The following is an 8,410-nucleotide window of genomic DNA, read 5'->3' on the forward strand; positions in this document are numbered from 1 at the left end:
TACTTAACCTCTCTGTGCCTCTGTTTCTAGAGAATGAAGATAATCATAGTATCTATCTCGACACTTGTTGTGATTGCCAAACAACATAACACTTCTGAAATACTTTGATCAGTAAATGCTAAAGAATGGTCAGGAAGTCCTATATTCAAGACCTTCAGAAATACCATCACCCACTAGGATTTGAGTGCCTATGAAAGTTGGGAAGTAGGTCGCCCTGCTGCTCTTCACTTTGCCTAGTTTGTGAGCCTGAGAGCTGGTGGCCACTGTGAGAGCTGGGAGGACCATTGTGCTTCCTCCCATATGGTTGACCAGGGCATCCCAAATGCACATAGCCCTGTCTGACTTTACTGATAGAAACCAAGGCCTTCTCACATAGGTGCAATGTGGAGCTGGTTCTCAATGCAGTATTTCACTAACAGCGCAGAGGAAAAAATTAGAGTGCACAACTCAGGGAATCCCTGCCCAACTGCCAGCCTCATAGCATCAGGGGTTTGCTTGGCAGAAATGACAAGACGGTGACAATTTTTAGACTGCACACTGGAGTTTGATTCAGAATCAACATTTGTAACAAGCTGAAAGTGATTCATCAGTTCAGTTTTGTAGATAGATGAGCATTCCCTTGTTTCCTTGGAAACTCAGAGCTGAGCATATGCAGCTTGGAATGTGCACCCTCATGTTTTCAATCGAGCAGATACAGGATGAGTTTCTCCCAAGAGATTCAATATGTTGCCTGAAACAGAAGAACCAAGAATAGGAGAGAACTGCCATATTAAAATCAGACACTACAGACATGGCTGGATTTCATAAAACACAGTAATTCCAAATAAGAGAAACAGATACTCTCATAATCTGGCCCTTGATGGGTTAACCATTTTCTTTATTTGCATAATTTATTTTTATCTGAATTGAAAAGGTGAGTGTGCTTCTTGAAATATCCCTTTGTGTACATTTAGAATGTCTAATATTTACACCGCTTACTCCTTGGGGATCTTCATGAGCTAAAAGTAAGCACCAAGCTCCCAGTTTTGCACCGTGGCATACAGAGAACAAGATAGATTAATTCTTGCCCTGGAATGTTTATGACATATATGAGGTAATGTTAGTCTTTTCAAATAAAGTCTTAAATTTAGGATAATCTTTAGTTCCTAAAATGCTCCGAATGCTGCCTCTGCTTTATATTTAGGGTTTGGAATGCTCTGGCACTTGCACATTTGCACATGGTACATTTAAAACGCCTGCTACTTCCTACTACTACTAATAGCTTCTTAATGTCAGGCACCATGTTGGATCCTACGTACCTTCTTTCAGATTCTCAGGCTTTTTTCTCTGTTTAGCAAATGAAGAAATCAATGTTCAGAGAAGTTAAAGCAATTTTCTATGGCCAAACCATTTTTTAGTGGGGAAATTGGAAGTTGAACACAAGTCTCTCTGATTCCAAAACCTGCATCTGTTACTCAAGAACAACATTATCTACTATAAAGCAGAGTGGAAGGATGGAATGCTCTGCTTAATTAATATTCTTGTTAATAAAAAGTACAGGCCAGGTGTGGTGGCTCAGTCCTCCTAGCATTTTGGGAGGCCGAGGAAGGCACGTCACTGGAGTCCAGAAGTTTGCAACCAGCCTGGCCAACATGGTGAAATCTGGTCTCTACTAAAAATACAAAAATTAGGCCAGACATGGTGGCACGTGCCTGTAACCCCGGCTACTCGGGAGGCTGAGGTGGGAGAATCACTTGAATCCGGGAGGTGGAGGTTGCAGTGAGCCGAAATCACACCACTGCTCTCCAGCCTGGGCGACAGAATGAGACTCTGACAACAACAACAAAGAAGTACAGGTATTCTGATATATCATTTATAATTTACTAACAGTCAAAATGTTATAATAGGGCAAATGAGTGGCAAGGAAAGAAATATTAAGTCAGTGTGGGGGAAAAAACAATCCAATCAATAGTAAAAGAGTGAGAGCTGCCACAAATTAGTATGGATATTATGAGAAGTTGCTCACCTGCTTCCACGGGGTCTATAATTAGAAACTGAAAGCCCACATGTAAGGCATATAGTGGAAAAGATTTCCACTTTTTTTTGTGAAAGATGATGCTGAAGGTCCCTTTCAATTTTAAGGCTATGAATCTGGACAACAGAGACCCATAGTGAATGAGATTTAATCTTTGCTGATTCAGAAGGTGCTTCAAGGCTTTTCAGTGCCTCATGGACATCACTGTCATCATCAATTACAAGTCCTGGGATGAGATGAAATGTTGCATTCCTAGCTAAAAGAAGACCAGCTAAAACAAGCTTGTTAATATATATATATTTTAAACTACTGCCAGGAACCAAAGTTCCCTCTAGCTCAAGGGTCTGTAAACCTTTTCTTAAAGGGCCAGTTAGAAAATCTTTTGAGTTTTTCAAGTTTTTTTTTGCCCTACGTAGCCTCTGTCACAACTACTTGACGCTGCCATCAAAGGGTGAAAGTGAATGTAGGTGATATGTAAATGAATGAACAGGGCTATGATCCACTATAACATTATTTATAAAGCAATTTGGTGGTACTTATTTGTAATTTTCCAACCGCTGCCCTAGATTAAACATCTCCCAAATTTCACACATTTTTTTCTTATCTGATGACTATGCAAAGAGCCAGTCTCCAAACCTAATTACAATGGTTTAAGACCACCTAGGATTTTTTTTTTCTTTTAATGTAGACCATAGATAATGCAATAAAAAAAAGAACCAATAAAATAAGTGAATTTGCAATGGATTTCCAACACTAAAAAACAAACAAACAAACAAACAAACACACTTGGAAGAAGAGAGTTCTCACAATTGCCTATGGGAAATTAACTAGGACCATCAATTGAGCTGAAATTATCTCCAAGGATTTAGTTGATATACAGCCAGTGTTCACTATGATGACCATAGCCAAACATTATTTGTGCAAGTATCTACAAATGAATTTAGAGGAAATTGTAATTTTTCTCTTTTGTCATTTAAGTGGTGAGAAGCCCATCAAAATAATGACACATGGTAGGGCTCACTGTGCTGCATGGAAATGATGTTTAAATAATACAGTGCCAGAGCACCTCTGTCTAATTACTTAGGCACTATTGTGATGGATAGTTTAGAAACATTGAGGTAGCTATTGATAAAGCAAATGGAAAATGTGAATGTTCTTCAAATTTCTGACAGCAGAGATAGACACTGAGCTCCTGGTTTAAATGGGAGACTCATGACTTCTTTCAATTGCTTGAAGCTTCCTCTGGAGTTAGATTATTTCGGTTTCACTAAGTGGAAGTTAGAGTCAGCACCAGGCTTTCTGTGGGACATTTTAATTACTCCTAATTTAAAATATTATAAACCACTATTTTTTTCCTTTTTAAAGAAAGAAAGTATGTCATTGACTCACTTCTGATTTTAAAATACCTAACTTGTGAAGAGTGCATGCCACAAACACCCAGACAGTTCTGCAGAAGGGAGATGCTTGTGTGGGGACATCTCTGGAGTTGCTATTTATGCACTGTGAAAATCTGGAGGAGTCGTGTGATCTCTCAGCCTCAATTTTTTACAAATTAAGTCTACAACATGTAGCTCAAATGCCACTGTGGTAGTTAAGAATATAACCCATGGGGAAACATTCTATAAAGCAAATAAAGCTGTGACTGTTATTGATGTTGTTAAATAATTTAAAAAATAATATAAGAATATTTAAGCCAAACAAAAATTAATTCATTGAAAAAAATCAGTCAACTCTCCTCTTATCGTTAAAAAACTGCTTTAATTGAATCACAATAATTAATGAAGTGGCCAAGTGTCAAGATAGCCACAACTTTTGTATTAATAAGGATTCTACTCTATGAAATTTCTCTGGTGATGGTTCCCTTTAGAAACTTTACAGAGAAATTGATGATTACTTTCTTGATGGAGTATGTGGGGCCTTTGTCTCCTCACATTCTTTCTAGAGGGTTTATTGGTCTTCCACTATCCATTTCAGTGACTACTTTGAAAAATATTTACCCCCAAATAGTTAAGTTCATGATTCTGCTTGTGCAAAATGCAAAATTTTTTGTGTCTGTTTTTTGGTGAGAGAAAAGCCAAGTTCATTATATATGTGTTTGACATATATATGTTTATAAACATATATATACACATTATAGATGTTTGACATATATATGTTTATATATACCTTCCTGAAATAATGAAATCAAATATATATTTAACATATATTTAATCAAATATATATACTTTCCAACTTTTAAGGGGTTTATGTGCTGGATGTGCAGGTTTGTTATATAGACAAACGTGTGCTATGGTGGTTTGCTGCACAGATCAACCCATCACCTAAGTATTAAGCCCAGCATCCATTAGCTATGCTTTATGATACTCTCCCTCCCCTCACCCTCCACCCTGGTGTGTGTTGTTTCCCACCATGTGTCCTGTTAATTTTTCAAGTGTAAGAAATATGAAGTTATTAAATAATAATGTTCTACCTGAAAACTTGCTATTTAGTTAACATTATTATCAAAGTAGCAAAAATAATATATATTACTTTATATAAAAACCATATATGACTATATATATACATATAATTGAAATCAGGTAGTTTATCTTGGCCTTAAAGAAAAACTCTAACATGTTTATTGCTTAAACATGAATGCCTTTATAAACTTTTTTCCTTTCCAGTCTGTCTACAGACTATCCACAGGTCTTTGGTTCATCTCCCTACTTAGGCTGAACTCTTCAATAACTACAAATTCATAAACACTGCAATTTATTCTGTAACAAGCTATAAATCTTCTTTTTGTTGCTTTTACATTAGAAACAGAGCTAATGTTTATTGAGCTGTTGTCCTGTGTGAGATACTTTACTTGATTTGTTTTCATTTCATCTTTATAGCAACACTCTGGGAAGTAGATATTATTATTATTTTAAAGAGGAGGAAACTAAAGATTAGAGATTAAAATTGGTTAAAGACATACATTTAATGAATGATGTAGCTAGTGTTCAAACCTAGGGTAGTTAGATAATGAAAACTCAAATTCTAGCCGGGCGCGGTGGCTCAAGCCTGTAATCCCAGCACTTTGGGAGGCCGAGACGGGTGGATCACGAGGTCAGGAGACCGAGACCATCCTGGCTAACACGGTGAAACCCCATCTCTACTAAAAAATATAAAAAAACTACCCGGGCGAGGTGGCGGGCGCCTGTAGTCCCAGCTACTCGGGAGGCTGAGGCAGGAGAATGGCATAAACCCGGGAGGCGGAGCTTGCAGTGAGCTGAGATCCGGCCACTGCGCTCCAGCCCGAGCAACAGAGCAAGATTCCGTCTCAAAAAAAAAAAAAAAAAAAAGAAAACTCAAATTGTAATCTTTTAATCTACCCTTTAAATTCGTTAATTTAGAAATCACCAATCGGAATGATCTCTTGACATATATATAATATATTCTGTATAAACTATTATATATTATATGTAATTGTGTAATATGTAATGTATAGGCATCATATTGTATATAGGTATACATATAAAATATATGCATGTAAATGCATTATACACATATATACATATATATTTTATGTATACGTCAAGAAAATTACCCAGCACATTGCAAATGCAACAGAATTTACATGGTCACTTGCATGTTTTCTGCATTTCTACAAAAGAATCTGCAATGAAAGATGTTAAATAGGATGCAATTTGTAAGCCTTTCATTAAATAATGATTCTCAGCTGGATTTCTGAGAAGGGAATATTAATGCAACCATATGTAACTAGCATTGCAAGAAATTAGCGTTGCTGATTTAGTCTTGAATCAATCATTTTAAGCTATGCATTAGACTCTTTGCTGATACATTTCTGTCTCGGGCAACTTAGAAATTGTGGGCGGGATGCAGCTATGCTCCGAGTATAATTTGTATGAAATATCACTACTATTTCAAGTTTCTTAGGTTTGAGTAGGGAGTGATCAAATCCATATGCAGAAAGACAAAATGGCACTACTCAAGGTCTGATGGCTAATTATTTAATACCAATCTCTAACATGTACCCTCTTGGGCATGCAGTTTGGTGATAAGTCAAGTTTCAGATGCCAACCAAAAGCTGAGTCTCTGGATGTGGGGGCTGAAATGAGTTACAGTGTGGGTGTGGATGCGTGTGTTAAAACCTTCAAAGCCCTTATTTGATTGCCAAGTTTTGAAAATACTATGAGCCATTTTTGAATTTCCTTGGAAACCGTATTACCAAGCCAGTTCTACAGCATTTTCTCCAAGATGAAGCGTTGAAGTATGCTATTGCCCATGCTTATTTTATTAGTCACAAGAGGTGTTTTAATAACAAAGATTAAGTCATCACCCAATGACAGTCAGGATTTTAGCTAAGAGATCATAAAAGGAGAGGAAGCAGAATCCTAAATAGAACTAGATATGACTTGTCTTCTGGAGAGAAACTATGATGAGAAATGTTGCTTGGACATACAGATTCGTGGCCACTTCATTGACTAAAATGTCCAGTTTGGCTGAACTCTGTGTATCATATGACATGATTGCATTTGATTATTATTTCTCTTAACTTTCTTTTATTCTATAAGTGCCTCCCTCCTCCACTTTTAACTTGAGTACTCTGTTATTTTTATTATGAGGAATGGATTTAGTTAATCACTACCTCATAGTATGGTTTAACTTGTTTCTCTATTTCCTGTATTTCTTGCACACTAGTTAGATCTAGAGACTTGATTAGATTGATTCAAATTTATAGTCAATAAGACTCCATTAGTGGTGCCGTGTCCTTGCTATTGCATAATATCCAAAGCACATAATATTGGGTTAATCAGTGGGTAGCTTCCTGGGTGCTGTATTAGTCACCTGTATTAGTCCATTCTCACATTGCTATGAAGGAATTCCTAAGACTGGGTAATTTATAAAGAAAAGAGGTTTAATTGACTCACAGTTCCACATGGCTGGGGAGGCCTCAGGAAACTTATAATCATGGCAGAAGGCACTTCTTCATAGGGCGGCAGGAGAATGAGTGCCCAGAGAAGGGGGAAGCCCCTTATAAAACTGTCAGATTTCATGAGAACTAACTCACTGAGAGCAGGATGGGGGAAACTGCTCCCGTGATTCAATTATCTCCACCTAATCCCTCCTGTGCAGGGATTATGGGAACTACAATTCAAGATGAGATTTGGGCAGGGATGCAGTGAAACCATATCACCACCCATCATAAAATCTCCCATCAACCTTACACCGAAAGATTTTGGCAGCAATGCATGAAGGCTACCTTAATCTATTACCTCATTAGGGGGCACTAACATATTTTTCAATAAATGAAATCTACAGCAGCTAAAGGTGGAAGGTGAGATGGGCCACAGCTCCTGAGAAATAGCCAAAGGCACTGGACAGGGATGGTACAACAGAACAGAGCAAATGACTCAAACGGGCAAGCTTATAAGACATCATCAACATTTTCTAATATATCTCATAAACCTATTTTCCAGTGTTAGGCAATAGAAAATCTCCAGTCTCCTGGGGAGGTGGCAAAGCCTCAACGCAAAGTCACTGAATTAAAATGAAGTGTCAAGGACGGAATGGACCTACCTTTCTGTTCCTTGATGTATCTTCTAGTGGTGTCCAGGTGGTTTCAGTCTCATTCAAGCCTCAAGTAAAACTCCAAGTAACGAGGTGACTGTTGTATCTTTTAAAATGAATATTGTACACATACTTCTTCCAAGGCAAATATTTAGTCAAAACTAAACAAATTGTAGAGACCAAATTGTCTTGTTGTTTCTCAGTTTATTTATCTCATAATAACAGCCACCAATACGGGTGGTTTGAATGTTTTCAAAAATAAACAACTACTACCAAAAATAAAACAAAACAAAACAGGTTTAGGATCTGTTTTTTGTCCATACTTCTCTCTGTCTTTTTCACTGGGTTCCTTACCTCTGCCACAGAAAACATAAAATGATTTGAGTAATTACCCCAGATTTATTTCAGCAACTAATAACACTCTGGATGCATAAAACAGGTTAAGTCCATAAAACTTGCTCTTTCTCAAGAAAGATAGAAATAGTGTCAACATTTCCAATTGCTCTGCTTCCTCAGCACTCCTAGCTCCCTCCCCTGTTTTATGTCCAACGGGCTCTATGTTTTTAGTATGTTTTTCTGTCTCCCCTCCCTAGAATTTTTTTTAATTTTTTCTGTTTTATTCACCACTTTCTCCCCCAGTGCCTAGCATAGTATCTGACACATAATGGATACCTAACAAATATTTTAGGAATATTCAGGGCTGTATATGAAATGTACAAATAACGTACTCCCTGCCCATTTCTTTAACTCCATATTTGTGTGTGTTAGCAAAATGTTCTCAAGTTCTCCTATTTCTATCTTGAGTATTTAAATAGAACTGTTCAAATCTATTTCCTGTGT

General features: G+C 37.2%; 1 long non-coding RNA gene across 1 annotated transcript; it reads right to left on the reverse strand.

Moving 5' to 3' along the window:
* Positions 1 to 522: 522 nt before the first annotated feature.
* Positions 523 to 7,926, reverse strand: LOC105514126. Its single transcript, XR_001002135.1, has 2 exons — positions 7,580 to 7,926; positions 523 to 730 (listed from the first exon to the last, which is right to left on the reverse strand). It is a non-coding gene; the product is annotated as an uncharacterized LOC105514126 (long non-coding RNA).
* Between the last annotated feature and the right edge of the window lie 484 nt (positions 7,927 to 8,410).

This window comes from Colobus angolensis, unplaced genomic scaffold (genome assembly GCF_000951035.1).
Source record: "Colobus angolensis palliatus isolate OR3802 unplaced genomic scaffold, Cang.pa_1.0 Scaffold24, whole genome shotgun sequence".
In the NCBI taxonomy this organism is placed as follows: domain Eukaryota; kingdom Metazoa; phylum Chordata; class Mammalia; order Primates; family Cercopithecidae; genus Colobus; species Colobus angolensis.